Raw genomic sequence first — 17,212 nt, 5'->3', positions numbered from 1 at the left:
CTTTATTGACAATTTCAACTTATTCTGGGGGCGCAAATATCTTTTCAGAGCAGATGGCCTACACCCAAACAGGTTAGGCTCAAAACTGTTGAGGGACAATCTTCTCTTCTCGCTTTACGCACAGGGCACAATCTTGCCATGGTCTGACTCACAGGCCAGAATCAACCAACGTGACATGTGGAGTCCCACAAGGTTCGATCTTAGGACCCTCTTTATTCAACATCTACATGCTCCCACTAGGGCAAATCATGCAAAATAACAATATTGACCATCATTGCTATGCTGATGACACGCAAATCTATGTATCGCTATCACCAAATGACTATCGGCCCATAGATCTGCTGTGCCAGTGCATTGAGCAAGTGAAGGAATGGATGTGCCGAAATTTCCTTCAACTCAATGAGGACAAAACAGAGATAATTGTATTTGGTTCTAAAACGGAAAGGCTTAAAGTAACCCAACACCTTCACTCTCTGTCCCTGAAAACCTCAATCAAAGCCAGAAATCTAGGGGTTATCATGGATTCAGATTTACATTTTGACAGTCACATCAAATCAGTTACAAAATCGGCATATTATCACCTTAAAAATGTAGCAAGACTTAGAGGGCTCATGTCCACCGAAGACTTACAAAAACTTGTACATGCCTTTATCACTAGTAAGCTTGATTACTGCAATGGTCTCCTCACAGGTCTCCCAAAACAAACTCTGAGGAAGCTTCAGCTTGTTCAGAATGCTGCTGCTAGAGTTCTAACAAAGACCAAAAAATTTGATCATATTACACCAATTCTGAAATTCTGTTACATTGGCTTCCTGTAGGTCAGAGAATTGATTTTAAAATCATGTTGCTAACCTATAAATCCCTACATGGTTTAGGCCCAAAATATTTAACTGATATGCTTCCACTACATCAGCCTTCTAGACCACTAAGATCCTCTGAGACCAATCTGTTAATTATCCCCATAGTAAACACAAAACATGGGAAAGCAGGATTTAGTTACTATGCAACAAATAGCTGGAATAAACTCCCAGAGGATTTAAGACTTGCCCCAACTCTGAGCACCTTTAAAACAAGACTGAAGACTTTTATGTTTGCCATAGCTTTCTGCTAAAATCTTAAATACATTGCACTTTCTAAAAAGCTTTTTTAACTTTGCCTTTATTTTATATTTTAATACTAAAATGCCTTTTTCTATTCTTCCCATTTTCTTTGCATATGTTTTTCTTTTACTTATCTATTATTTTATTTTATTGTATGACAATGTTTATATGTGAAGCACTTTGAGTCTGCCTTGTGTATGAAAAGTGCTATATAAATAAAGTTGCCTTGCCTTGCCTTGCCTATGTACACAAATATATTGTATTTGTGTACAGCACTTTGGTCAACTACTGTTGTTTTAAATGTGCTACATAATAGCCTACTTATTTTGGAGCGCCTGGTCCTCTGCCAATGCTACCGCGACAACACCATTTCCGGGTGTGTGGGCGTGGCGTCAGATCCGAGATCCGAGTAGGTTCGCAGAGAATACTCGAACGCAGCATTATGCCGCGTTTCCACTGCAGGGTGCGGAACGGTTCGGTTCGCAAAGGTGCGGTAGGGAGGGGCCGGTATAGCCCAGGGCCCCGTTTCCCGAAAGCCTCGTTAGCCTAAGTGGATCGTGAAGTGCGTCGAAAGGGCATCGTAGAGTTTTCACCGCGTTTCCCGAAAGCATTGTTGAGAACGAACGTCTTGAAAACGCTCGTAGCTAACGAGTGCTCCAGGGGTGCTCGTAGGTAGGCCTACTCGTAGGACGCTAAGAGCATCGTCAGCTATAGCCTCAGTGGCGTCACCATCGGACATTCCGTCTATTGGATGCGTTTTATTAAAACGCATTGCGCCTTTATGTTCTTAGTTTGGTAATTAATAAAGATTATTAATTAATTTATTAATAAAGATGTTAAAATGGCCAAAATAAAACGGGACAGTCCAGAAAATGTTTGCGCAGGCAGGGCACTCAAAATGTGTGAGAGAAAGTGGGGGGATTTGTGCAGACTGACATAGGCTACTCATAAAACGTAGCATAAAATAATGTAACAAATACAATTAGATTAAAAAAAATTAAAAATAAAGACGCGCATGAAAACCAGCCGCGTAGTTATGAGGGAGGCCGTCCTCACACCGATCTTCCTCGTCGTCATCGTCCTCCGGTTCAAGCAATGCCACCCCAGCCTTAGCTGCAATGTTGTGCAACATAGCCGTCACACATATCACGGCGCATGACTTGGCCGGCGAAAACTGGAGCCCTCCGCCTGACTTGTGAAGGCATCTAAAGCGCAACTTCCACCTCCCGATCGTGCGCTCAACGATGCACCGGGCCAGACCGTGGGCTTCGTTGTATTCCTCATCAATACATACCTTACCCTATTTCCGGAGGGGCTTTTATAGCCAATCAAATTATCAATCAAGGAAACCCTTATGCGGAATCAGATTAAGTCGGCTCTCTTTGCTGCGCAAAGCATGTTTCAGAAATCAGCCCATTAAGATAAATGTAGTTGTCACACAAGCTATTTTTAATTTTTTGTCATATGGAATTATTTCAGGGGGGAAAATGCCGTGAAACGCACAGTGCATTCAGGATTAAGACTGATATATGTCGGTTTAAGCCTAATCAATTGTGTTTTAATGTCTTTAGCATTCATATAATTGCAGTCTATTTTTTTCGTAGGCTACTCTGCTGTTGTCCTTGATGGGGATATATTTTAACCCTTTTTAACACAATTTTTCTGCGACATTCCTGCGTCTCCCCCTCCTACGGAGCCCATTTCAGCACCGTGTCAGTAGACAGTTACAATCCTACGACGTCGTGAGTGCAGCGAATGCGCCTTCACGTTAAGAGGAGTTTCGGGAAACGCGACAAAGAAATTATCGATGGATCGCAAGATCCATCGGGAGAATGATCGTACGAGCGAAGATCCATCGCTATCGGGAAACGGGGCCCAGCTCAGTTCCGAGGTCGCGTTTCCACCGCCGACAGTACCCTTTAAGGTAGGCCGGATGTTGATCGCCGCAGCAGCTACGTAAACATCTTAAACAACATCGTCTTCCTCCCCAAGAATGCAGACGAACGTCTCCACCTCCTTGTTCGCCCAAGCAAGCGTTTTACGCGACATGTTAATTGTAAAGAATAATACCTCGAGGCTACTGTTTCTTTGTTTTTATCCCCGCGTCGCCCGGAAGTGATGATTCTGTCGACCAATCAACAGAGGGGGTGTGTAGCTAGAATTTCCCGGGACCCTTTCAGGCGTCTCGTCTCGTTTTCAGTACCCCAACGGAGGAGTACTGAAAACGAGGCCAAAACGGGTACAGCTAAGTCCGGGTCACGCCCACTTTTGGCGGTGGAAACGCAACCCGTACCGCACCTTTAAGAACCAATCCGTTCCGCACGCTGCAGTGGAAACGCGGCATTAGTCGGCGAGTGGACGATCTGAAACTAAGTCGGAAACTAGATTTCTTCTTCGAAGGTTGTGCTCCACACAGAACCTCCTCACCGTCATAACGGAGCACATCGGGGCGCATCGGGGCACCAGATTGCTTTAGAACGGTACTGAACGCGTCGTGTGTCTTTCCGGTGTCAAATAGTTCACGAATGAAATCACCATAAGGTGATAAAGTGCGGCCATAACTAAGGCTAAATGTAATTAGACAATCTATTGCTGGTTTAGCTGGTTGGCTCTTTTTTCTTTGCTGCGTTCTGCCTTCTGGTGTAGCCTATAACTATAAATGTATCTATTTTTGTTTTTGTTTTTCTGTTTCGGGTTTAAAAAACCAACACACAAAACACACAAACACAAATACAATGCTGTTTATTTGTTTATTCCTTTTGCCCTTTTTTCCGATTCAAAACCAAATCAGAAAACCAAAAAACGACTCTGTTAATTGTTTTTACTGATTTTGTTTTAAATCGGAATATTCAAAGAACGAACCATACACGGATTAAATCCCATTGTTTACTTCGGTTTTTTTTAAAAATGCCGGTCTTCGTTGGTCTTCCTGTTTATGAAGGTAAGGATAACCCCGCCCCCTGCCCCCGGCGTAAAAGCAGTTCTCGTCCTAGCCCAGCTCAATCCTGGGGCTGGAGTTGAACCGGTTTTTAGAGGCCGGAGCCGGTTCTCTGGCGGTGTGAAACCAAAACACTGGCCCTAGCTCCGAACTAGCCCGGAACGGGAACGGGCTCCGATTTTGCGGCGGTGTGAAAGAGAGCAGATGTTCTCGTGTGGTAACATCGCCCTCTGCTGTCCACATCCGCTCACTACACACACAGGGACGCAAGATCACACGTGACTTCCTTTTCACCAACTTGACATCAGACAGTATACACACACGCACACACGCACGCACACACACTCACTCGCGCACACACAGTAAGGTGAATTGAACGAATACTTTTTTCGTTTTGAAGTATGAATCTAAATCAGTCAAGTCAGACTCATCCCTTTAATTAAAATGAGGGAGGTCATTTAAGATCAAACGCAGAGCTGAAATAGCCTCTCACTGTTACCAATGCAACCAGTGGGCGCCGAACCTGCGTTGTAATTAGCTCGTTAATTGGTTGCATCGGGTGGGTTTCACTTAAGAGTGAACCAGACAGTACGTTCGTATCCTCCACAGTTTGGCAGTGTAGCTTCTCCCAAAAGCGGTATGTTGTCGTGTTCCCAGAAATCAGAACGTTTGTGTACTGTTTTGTTGAGGTCTGTTGTGACTTATTTGACATCTCTTCCTGTTTCACAGGTTAAAGACTTTTTGAAGTAAAGAGGAGCATCTCATGTGAACCTGATGTGAGTAGAGTTGTGTAGCAAAGCACAACTGACGTGACTTGTATGTTTAATATAAATCACTGATGTGTGAAGGAAATCGGGGATTGTGGTGGTTTAACTCATTTGAAATTTAAACAATGATTCTACCTGAAAGTAACATTTTAGAGACTATACATTCAAAGTAAAAGGTAAATCACTCTTGACTAATGACAGTCAAATAATTAGTATAACTTGTATTAAAAAGCTGGATTAGTTAATTATCTTAATCATTATTTAAAAGTTGGATGATCCCAAAAGACCTGAATTGTTATTGTCATTTATTTATCTGATTTAATGGAGATGGTAGATGTTGAACTGTGGGACAGTGCCCAAGTTTGGGGACCATGAGTAAAATGTTCCTTCCTTTAAAGGTCTATCATGGATATTCAACTGCAGTTCTGTGAGTATCCCAACTTAACCATGAAGATGAACTGCAAACTGTAAGTCATAAGTTTGTCATTACTCTTGGGCACATTGGTGTGTTTTTCCTCCCTGGTGAGTTAACCCGGGCGTTACCTGAAGGTTGATCTGAGTAGGAAGGATGTTTTATTGATTCATGGGTTACTTAGGTGTTTGGTTTATGTTGGTTTTAATGCTTTGTTAAAATAGTTACAGGTTCTAAGTTATTGTTGTAAGCTGGAGTAATGGGTTGAGTTCTGATATCTTCAGTCTTCTTTCCAGCTATTCTCCTGAGCTCTGCATCTTCATCACAGGAGTGTTGGTTTACTTATAAGGGTGTGGTCTGAGTGAGCAGAGGTGCATACTGGGATACAGAGCTGTCTCAAGTCTACAGGTCTGTAGACACGCCCCCTCAGGGGAAACCGAGTGTTTGAGAAACTGTCGTGACCTCAGTTACATGGACTGGAATGTTCTTTAAGATGGAGACAGGGATTCAGAAGGAGAAACACCAGGGGGAGATGAGGGGGCTCCTCATCTCAACAACTAAAAAGCAACTTCAGTCTGACACAGAGAACCATGGAACACATTCAACAGTCCCCTCCAGGCATCGTGACTCCTCCTCAGGAACAGTTTCATTTCCAAGAAGGTCTTATTTGGGGCCATCCCCAGATGGATCCTGCTCCTCAAGAGCCACCCCCCTCCACTGGGTGGTCTTCTGAACAGCTGACTAAAGCTGCAACGTTTGCATCTGTGAAGACCCCTCATTCAGGAAACCACTGGACTACAAAGACATTACTTCAGAGACGTTGAATAAACCTTGGACACATTTTGGAGACATAATTTACGTCTCTGGAGACATTGGTTGTTCTGTTCTGGGTGCCCTGGCAGGAGAGCTGGGGTTGGATGATGGAATGTTATTTGGCATGAGGTTTTTACCCTGCATGATTGTTTGGTTTTTTTATGGCTCAGTGGTGTGTGTGTTTGGGTTTGACATGAGATGGATGATTTTTGAGCATAGGGTTCTGCTGTGTGTGTCTCCCACACACACCTGGCATGGGGTTCTACGTGTGTTTGGTTCCACCTGGCATGGGGTTCTACGTGTGTGTCCTGGGTTCTATGTGTGTGTGTCCGGCTTGCTTTGACAGTGATAATGTTCATACGGGGGTCTGTGTGATTGGCTTGGGATATTGGAATGGTCAAATAAATCATACCTGATGGACGGGCACACGTTTACTTAAGGGCCTCAGTAGACATGAAGAGCCCTGAGCGACGCTCCGGAACGATATCCAACACACTGGGCAGGAAGGAGAGTATCCAAATCAAGTGTAAAAGGATGCAAGCGGCGTGTTCAGATCAGTGACTTCAAACTAGGACTAAACCAATCAGGATCAATGGAGGATGGACACCTAAAGGCATTCCACGAGGAGGAGAATCTGAAGTTGGAAAGGGACCTAAATGGGTATTCAAGATGACCTTCAGACCTGTAATGAGACGGCTCTTCCTACCTGGCTGGATTGATGGAGAGCCCTGTGGATCTTGTCTTGCTCTCAGTTGCACGTCTTCTCAGGCTGTACTGTATTTGTTTCGGACAGGACTAGCTGAACGATTGGTTCCCTTAATCAGAACCAATCTGGGAACTCCAACTAGTGCGCTCTTTGAGCTGAAGCTGTGCTCTTCAGCTGAGGAGGTAAGGAAGCCTTCACTGGGGCTTCAAGGTGTAAAGAGGATAATGTTTTAAAGTGTTCCATGGTACTCGGATGAAGAACGTTGTTGTGTTCCACTGGCTGAGAGGAAGAACCCTCACATCTTCCTCTTGGCCTTTCTCCTCCGAGAATCCTGGCGCCATCTAGAAGGATATTCCAGCTCATGTAACTGATGTCACGATAGATGCTCAAACACTTGGTTTCTCCTGAGGGGCGTGTCTATAGAACTGTAGACTTCAGACAGCACTGTATCCCAGCATGCATCTCTGCTCACTCAGACCACACCCCCATGAATAGGATGCAACACTCTAGGGATGGTGAAGTAGAGTTTTATAAGTAACGAGGGAGCAGACAAAGATGATTAGAACACAATGGCATGTCAAGTCTGTAAATCTTTAAACCATGAAGATGGTTGGATAGTTCGGAATTGGGCTTCTTTTTATTATGGGCAGTCCTTTCACTCGGATGCCCACATCTCACTGGACCTGTACATGTGTAGGATGGCTGGCATGATTTGCTGTTGGTGATGAGGCGGTCAGGGTGACGTTGCAGGGCTATGGTCGGCTCTCTGTGAGCTCAACGTTTAGATTTGCTCTGTATGGTTGTACCCTGAATAATCTAGATAATTGTAAAATGTAGACACGGTTTTGTATTGAATGATTCCAGGTTTTTAGGTTTAAAGTTGTTGTTGGACATACATGGTAGTTTGGTTCTTCGTACGGTTTTGAGTGATACAACTTGTACACACTGGGTGCATAATAATGTAAATGTAATGTAATGACCAACAGCAACAAACAGATCTCCTCAAGGTAAGTCTGTTGGCTGTGTTTTAATGAAGACCATCGCTGGACTTCAGGATCTTCCTCCGTTCAGCTCAAGGTGAGGCGCTGGTTCTGTTTTTTCTTTGGTTGGTTCCGGCCGGAATGTTCGGATTCCAGTCGGACAGTTTGCGCTTCCCGCCGTGGAAGGTTCTGAGTGCGGTCACTTGATTTAGTCCCAATGGTTAGCATAGAACGTAGTCTTGACAACCATAAGAAACCACCTGGCAGTTAGTTGGACGGTAGTCCCCTGAGGGAATCTGGCGGAACGTTTTGGATTGCATTTGCGTAACCTCGAGCCGCTGCCAAAGTTTGATATTAAATACATACTGGCGCGTACGTCGTAAAATATGTTGATCATTTCCGATGGTTGCACCGTACTTTTAACCACGGTGACGGGACTCTCGCTGCGTACAAAACAGTGTTCTACTTGCGGGCCCATTTTTGACATCATTGAAGGCTGAAAATCATTTCAAGTTGGAAGACAATTTGACATTTCTTCAACGGAACCCAGCACCTGAAAATGGAATAGATAATGGGAGTATATTTGATTTAATATCGATACTGCTTAGTGTTCTTTGTTACTTCAGCTTTTGTACATTCTAAATATCTGCTGTCATTAATTGCCACTGAAGTTAAACCCTACCCAATGGAATGACGTTAAATAACGACTTTGGTGCAGAGTTACCAACTGGATAATATCAAAGCTAAAATAATGGCCGTCCTTCCCACATGTTACAGTAGAAGATACTCTAGAACTGTACATGGTTAAAAAGGTAACATGTCGTTTGTCCCAAGGTGTCTGCCTCCTCACCCAGAGCCAGACCGCCACCTCCTGTCAGAAGTCCTCCAGAACAGGTCAGTGCTCTGGTGTGTGAGTAGTCTTCTCAGGTCAGTTTCAATGCATGGCCTGAACCACTTCTTTAAACTTGTGGACTGCTCTGTCTTCATTCCCAAAAACGGGATGCTCATGTCTGGTCTCAAGCCTTTTCTAGCCTTGAGTTATAAAATAATAGTTCATTTAATTGTGTACCTCGGTTTCGGATGAGTCAATTAAGTTTATTGTTGGGCAAATGCTGATATAAATCTGCTGCTGTAGCTGAAAGGTGAAGCTGAGAGGCTGGGGACCGGAGGCTTGTGGTGCCAGGATGGACTGGAGACTGAGGCTGAGACCAGGGGCCTGCAGCACCGGACCAGAGGGTAACCATCACCCAGCTCATCTGAAACACTAGAATCCACGGTAGTTTAGGTCTGGTTTTGATCATCTTATGACTTTAAATCTGTGCCAAGCTGTGATTTGAGTTAATTCATACGGGGGTTATGCAAGAGTCATATGAGACATTATTGTTACTAGTGCTGCTACCACCGTAGTGGATGAATTGCTGAACGCGACAATCTCAGACGTTGTCTTATTTAATTGTTTAAATATGTTTTAAATTTGTCTTCCATTTTACAAGTGAACCTCAGATGCAGGAGTGCCCAGGTGATTTACTGCTGAGACCAACTGTGTTTGTAACCAGACCAGGAATCCATGGCTGAAGAGGCTGATGGAGTCGTGCTGAAGGCCCTGCCTGGTGGAGGAGCTGGTGGAGGCCCTGCCTGGTGAAGGACGTCTGTCGTGGGGTAGTTGGTGCTTGACTCGGAGGTGATCATCACACTCACTGCCACTTCTCGTAGAATACTGCTACCACAAACTACCAGCGTTTGTACCGTGTATATACCAAACTACAACATCTGTTTTACCACATGTTGAAGCAAGACTTCCGCTGTTTGTTCCAGACCAGGACTCTGTCTGAGGAGAGCTGATGTAGGAGCTGAGACGCTGGAGGAGGACTAGGAATCGACCAACAGGATTCCTCATAAGTTTGCATTTACTAACATGGTTGACTTATGCCGCGTTTCCACTGCAGGGTGCGGAACGGATCGGATCGCAAAGGTGCGGTAGGGAGGGGGCGGTATAGCCCAGCTCAGTTCCGAGGTCGCGTTTCCACTGCCGACAGTACCCTTTGTGGTAGGCCGGATGTCGATCGCCGCGGCAGCTACGTAAACATCGTAAACAACGTCTTCCTCCCCAAGAATGCAGACAAACGTCTCCACCTCCTTGTTCGCCCAAGCAAGCGTTTTACGCGACATGTTAATTGTAAAGAATAATACCTCGAAGCTACTGTTTGTTTGTTTTTATCCCCGCGTCACCCGGAAGTGATGATTCTGTCGACCAATCAACGGAGGGGGGTGTGTAGCTAGAATTTCCCGGGACCCTTTCAGGCTTCTCGTCTCGTTTTCAGTACCCCAACGGAGGAGTCCTGAAAACCAGGCCAAAACGGGTACGGCTAAGTCCGGGTCACGCCCACTTTTGGCAGTGGAAACGCGACCCGATCCGCACCGCTCCGATCCGTTCCGCACCCTGCAGTGGAAACGCGCCATTAAAGGGCAAAATACAGCTGTTACTTTGACATGCGTTAACCAACTACCACTGTGTTTTCCTACTAGAACGTGTTTCTGGAGCGGATGCGAGCCGGTAGGGGAGCCGTGAATCTGGAGGATTACCATCACACTACTAACATGGATTGTAAGTTTGTATTAACCTAACCACAAAGTGGAAATAAAGGGCTTAAAAATAAGACAAACTACATGGTTGTTACCAGACTTTAGGGCCAGACTCGCTCTGTTTGTTCCAGACCAGGACTCTGGCTGAGGAGAGCTGATGGAGGAGCCAAGACTCTGGAGGACGACATCACTCTACCAACCAGGATCCTCGTAAGTTTGCATAAAATAAACAGAGTGGACTTGTTGTAACGCAGGATTAGTTTGTCCAGTACATGTTACGGCATACTACTGTGGTTGGTTACCAGACAAACTACAGCTGCTACTTTGTTACGCGCCATAAGAGCCCAACTACTCCTGTGTTTGTGACCTTACATTAGCGCCCAACTACTACTGTGTTTGTTACCTGATATTAGAGACAAACTACTCCTGTGTTTGTTACCTTTCATTAGAGACAAATTACTACAGTGTTTGTTACCTTACATTGGAGACAAATTATTTTTGTAACCAGAACAGGAATCTGGAGGACTGATGGGGAAGCCGTACATCTGGAAGGCAAATCCTGAGGACAACCAGGACTCTACCATCAAGGATTCCTCGTAAGTTTGCATTATCTGGACATAGTCGACTAGGTAGGGGGCTGGGGGTTCAACTCTCAAACCAATGGTGCCGGGTTCTAGTCCTCAGAATACAGTGATGCGTCCTTGAGCAAGGCGCCCTAAAGCCTGCCTGACTTATCTTTGGTTCAGATAATGTTGCATCTTTTGAATAATGAACCTAATCATTGTCCTTGTTTGCTCCGGGCAGACACACCTGAGCTGAACCTCACCTGATCCTGTTTGGTTTGGGGTAGACACACCTGAGCTGAACCCGCCCTGATCCTGACATCCTGCTGGTCACGTCTCCTCAGTTCATCTGCGCCTCGTCCTCCAGAAGACCTGCTGAGCTCAGTGGTCTGAGGCTGAGGGATCAATGACCTCCAGTGGGAGTGATCTTCTTGACCCCACATTTAACCGTGTGCTTCCACACGCCTTTCTCTCACGTCTGTCACTAACATCACTACTTCACTACTCTCTGCTGCTTCCTCTTCTTCTTCCTTCTCTGTGGTTCGAACCTTTACACTGAAGGCGCGTCTTCCTGCCCTCAGAGGGTTCAGCGTTAGGGTTGAGAGTCAGGGTTTAGAGTCAGGGACAGAGCTGGTCAGGGAGGACTTCTTTTACACAAAGAACTTGCTTTCGGAATGGTGGTGACATTTTGAAAATATTAATTTGGGAAAATGTTTTCCTCTGCTTACCTTTACAAAATTGTATTAAACTTCTGTCAAGTGTTTGTTTATATTAAAATCTCACATTGACTTCTACATGTTTGGTGCGGTTCATTTAATTGTCCTTTAACTTGGTTAATGTCAAGCTAAACTCAAACTAAATATACATTGTTATTCAGCAATGTTCACATAATCCATTTTGTAAAAATATGAAGCCTCCATATTACTACCAAATTCAAGCCTATTCATGTATTTAACAATGTACATACTGCCCCATAGGCCATTCTCTGCTACTACAATACGTTCAATCCACCAACCCGTCTCACATCAATGTACTATAGCTACGTTGGTTCAAACGGAAAATGTAGTTTGGTGTGAGACTGTTGTCCAGCAGAGGGAGCTGTCATACACCTTAATTATACAGGAATGTGTGTATTTAAATTTTTAAATGGTCATGTGCTGGTCTAGTTTGTCTGCAAATCACTCTGCCTCCAGCAACAGGATTGGTCGAAACGTATGAAGTGAAAGTTATAAAAGCCCATTTCCCCAGATCTGAGGTCAGCTGCGGTCAGATTTTCGATCATGAATCTATCGAGTGAACCACGTCTGAGCTAAATATTAACCACCTGGAACTTGGTGCGTTTCCTGGAGCTCGGAGGACGGCAGGACGCGTGTTTACCTGGTCGATTAGGCCCTGAACGCAGACCCTGAACCCCGACATCCTAATCACAGGCCCTGTGTTTAATTAGCCCCGAATATATATCTTGGGTTAAAAAAATAAAAAGTAAAAATATTTAATTATAAGTAGCCTAGTCTAGATAGTCCTTCTGCCAAGAGAATAAACAGTTTAAAAACACAACCAGTTTACAGTGATGCAGTAACGCGTTACTGGCCTCAGACCACTTTTTTCAGTACCTAGTAATCTAATGCGTTACTATTTCCCCAGTAATCAGATTAAAGTTACTCATCAAAGTCACTGTGCGTTACTATTTTTTTACCGGATCACCGATTGGCGTTCAGAGCGATGGAGTGGTGTGTGTCTGCCTGTTTGTGTGAGAACGTGTGAGTGTGAAGCGTAAATCTCCAAAGACATCAATCTATCAGAGGCGAGTGTCTACCTTGACTCTCCAGAGTCCGCGCAACCAGTTTTTATTAGCAGCGGAATTAGTCGCGCTGTGCTGCGTGCGTGTGTTTCTGTGTGTTTTGCGCTGGAGCGACGGCAGCAGAGAGAGCGCGTGGGAGCCTCTACGTTGTCGCCAGAGAACTAAACCCACGAGGAGGTCCGAGCAGCTCGAGCGCTAGAACGTGCTGTTTACGTCACGCACGTGGAGATGCGTCCAGTGATCACCCCGTAAAGCGCGCAGTGATATTTTGTCTACGCGTTAAAAGTTGGCGGAAGCGGTTGAAAGCCGTGTGTCAGTGTGTGCACCCAGGGCCGTAGCACCAAATTCTGGGCCCTGTATAAAAGAGGTACTGATGGCCCCCCCCCAAATCCCCCCTACCAGCCCCCGCAGAATTGTTTGGGGGGGGTGGAAGAACAATTGTTGAGGTGGCAGGGGGTGTTGTCGCAGCTATATGTAACTAATAAAGTAACTTGTAATCTAACTTAGTTACTTTTAAAGTAAAGTAACTCATTTACTATTTTAAGGAGTAACTAGTAATCAGTAATCAGATTACTTTTTCAAGGTAACTGTGGCAACACTGCCTGTTAACCACCTCAAGTGAATTAATCTATCCTATCCCCAGTCAGATGCGTGTGTGTAAAGTTTGTTTCACTTGTATTAATTTTACTTTGAAATAACTTGAATGGAGCTTTAGACATTTGGGGATAAGCAGCAAAGCAGTCAGGTAGCTATTTTAAGCTATAATAAACTGCGTATTTTGTTTATTTTGGCATTTTCATTTTCCATCTGGGCTAAGCCCCGGATGTTTATGAAACCTAGAAACACCCCTGCTATCAACGCATGTGTCTACACTGAAAAAAGTATAACCGTGCTCAAATTAAAAAAAATGATGCCCAGATATCACATCTAATATATTTGACTTCACTGAATCTAAATTGAGTCACTTGTTATGACCTGATTATTTTATGTTGATGTAAACAATAATGCTGCACTTGACCCAACATTAAATCTTTGCCTTGATCCAAATGATTTTCTCAACATTTAAATTGTTGAACCAAACTAATATATTTACTTTCAACTAAATTAACATGAATTAATGTTTGCATTGATACCAGTTAATTTATTTACATATGACCAAACTATCATTTACACATTTAAAAAAAAAAAGACACTTGGCCAACAGATAACTTTATATGTATTTATTCATCTTTAACATATGAACCGTAACATATTTAACATGAGGGGAGGAGAGAGGAGGTGAGGAGGAGAATGGAAAGGAGGAGAAAGGAGCAGATGAGAGGGGAGGAGATGGTGGAGAGAAGAGGAGAAAGGCTGGAGAGGGGAGGAGAAGGGTGGAGAGGGGAGAGGGGAACAGAGGAAAGGATGGAGAGAATGAGAGGTGGGAAATAAGAGGATAGAGAAAGCAGGACAGGGCCATGAGGGCAGGATTCTATGTTTTCTAAAAACCAACATACTGGTACTTCTTTATCATCCTCTGGCGACTGGAATCTCACTGTCCAGATGCCATCTTGATAAAGACTACCCTTAAAAGGGCAGTTTTCTGCACGGATATAAACTGTAATGATCTTTAAGAAATGCAAGTCAAGTAAAAAATAGATGCCGCAAACACACACAAGCATGTGTGTGTGTAGTGTAGATGCAAGATATTAACTGTTCAGGTTGGATGAAGATATAGGCTACAGGCATGGAACTGAAGAGAGCGACCACGTGTTTCTGAAACCATACAAAATAAAACAAGCAATTACTACTCTCTGAAGAGCACATAATACAACACCAATAAATAAATAAACGTTGCTGGGTGGAGAGCGAGAGAGTCTGTGTTTTCTCTCCACCCAATGACAGACCTTAGGTGAAGCTAATACGTGCAGCAGAGTATGTGGGTGGGCTACTAGCCACACTAGCTGCCCCGGATGTTAGCGAGCGATTCATTGTCATAACGTTACCGGTAAATGCATTATAATAACTCAAACGTCAGCTTGCTCATATTAACAGTTAAGGCCAAGCCAAGAGCCTGCCTGGAACGTGCCACAGCCCGCTACGGCAATTTTGCACAAAAAAACAACACAAAATACTAAAACATTGATTATCTGCAACTGTTTTGCTACTTACATTTATGTTTCGACGAAATCCTCCAAGGATGTAAACGACCGAAAGAGAGCTCTCGATCACGATCTGAGACTGGGACCTGAATGTGCTCCGACTGTGCAACGTGCAAATTCAAATTTGACTCAAACTAAAAATAATACCTGCAGGTCATGAATAAAAAATAATTGTTTGCGAGAAATCTAAAACTTTTGTTTGTGTCTATTGGACGTATATTTAGTTCAGTTTAAATCAAACTTGGTGTCTCAAAATGCATAAAGAATGAGTTACACAATCAAATCAATAATTGTATCTTGTTTTCAATGACAGTTATTAGTTTGAATGAACAACCGCATGTTACTCTTTTTACAGTGTAGTTTTAATGTGATGTATTTTGTGTATGTCCAGTCAGACTTGTTGTCTCCCTTGTTCTGTGTGGTCTTGTAGGCTATACTGTGTGAGCCGAATCACCTAAATGAATTCCCGACGATTTGTGTAGTTTGGTATTAATGAAGACTTGACTAGGCTATCTATCTATCTGCGAAGTTAATAGTGGGGAGTAGCCCCCGAGCCGGAAGGGTTTATTTGTTATAGCGGACATTTTGCGATGAAACAATATTGAGTTTGAGCTGTCAATCATGGGATATTGCCCAATATCCCGAGATAGCGAACCAATCAAATTGCGCCATCTTAGGAGGTTCACGTGTAGCATATACTAACTTTATATAATATCTATGTATTTATCTATGTATCTGTATAATCTGCTGAACACTCTCTTACTAGTCTCTACTCTCAAGGGTCTCAATGCGGCTTTGGTCCGTGTCTCCCCAACGTGACGTCATGCAATGCATTCTGGGGGAAATGAGAATCAATAGCTAACCGCTAAAATTACTTTACATTCCGTTTTGTGATACCTACATAGTTTGTGATAACAACATTACATACAATGAATAACAGTTTAAATCTTTATTACCAACAAGCAAATTGCACAAATTCGTTGGAAAATAAACCCTGCAACACGGCCTTTAACTACTTTAACGGCACAGACAATCCACAACCCAAGTGGAATCTGTAATGTCTGTAGCTAACTACTAACAGGCATATGTCTATTTGGACACGACTACACGTGAGTTCTCAGTGTTCGGTTTATTCAAGAACTGCCACACAGAACAACGCAATACCTTAATGTGTATCCCTTCTTCATCTTTGCACAGAACATGCCCTAGGCAATGACACTGACCCTCAGTGGTCACTTCCTGTCATTACAGAATCTAAATGGAAAAAGTGTGTAGGCCTCGTTGAAAACGTGAGAAGCTTTTACTTCTTCGCCATCCTAACCCTTGTTATGTACGATCATTCAAAAACCCCATGTGATTTTTCATAGACATTTGTCCGATGGAACCAGGAGCCTCGGAGGCGGGACTTATTCTTCAGAGGTCTATTGAGATTAAACATCTCTTCAAATGTCCTGGCCAAGACAGGCAGTAGTAGCCTACAGTCACTCATAGCATAGCCTACACACAAAAAATAAGAAAAATAAAACAACTAAAACAGTCCAACAGACATTTTGGGAGGCTCAAGGAAGAGGATAATATTAAGTTTGAGCAACAGAGTGCTCAAACAAAGTGTAAAGACATTTCGGGAAGGCTCAAGGAGGAGGGTAAAGTGTAGTCTTGTGGTGGACTCTATAGACATAATTCACCATAGCCTACTGTGTTATTCACATGTTATCGTTGTGTTATAGGGACACTGTCTCTTTAAGATCACGTCACTTGTGTGTTGATATGCCGGTCATCGCGATGTTTGAATTTAACATTTTTTATGTGACAAAATGAACGACCTGCCGTTGCTTGTTGAGGTGAGAAATTGTCTCTTCCCTTATTTTATCGCAATTTATAAAGTCTATAGACAGAACGTCTTACCTGGGAGCCGGCGGAGCCTCTATGTTTAAAAACATAACGTCTTAGGGGCCGTGTCCACCAAAAGTATCAACAGAACACAAAGTGAAACAAACTGAAACATGTCGGACGAAAGTTTAATAACAGCTGTGAGTGAGTTTCCGGTCCTGTACGACCTCACGTTAAAGGTGGTATTCCCCGTACTGCCTCCTGCCACGATTAATGCTGTGTACCCACACTCTCCTCCTGGCAACCACGACAGGCGCAGGGGGATCGTCCGCAACCTCCGCTGCCACGGCAAGAAGCGCTATTAATCTTGCATTCATTTTCTAATAAAATTGTAGAAGCAACCAGAGAGGACGTTCAGGTGTCAGATGCCAGATGATGGAGCCAACAGATAGAAGCTGTATATCTATGAAACAAACGATGATGCGTATTAATGACGTAAACGAAAAACTCTCCGTGCGCCTTTTTTGAGCGGCGCGCACAAACGCGTTGAAAGCAGTGCAGAGGGCGCTCCGCCTTTT

The sequence above is a fragment of the Gadus morhua genome, chromosome 14, assembly GCF_902167405.1.
Source record: "Gadus morhua chromosome 14, gadMor3.0, whole genome shotgun sequence".
In the NCBI taxonomy this organism is placed as follows: Eukaryota; Metazoa; Chordata; class Actinopteri; order Gadiformes; family Gadidae; genus Gadus; species Gadus morhua.
The sequence above is the reverse complement of the archived record's forward strand: the minus strand, read 5'-3'. Positions refer to the sequence as shown.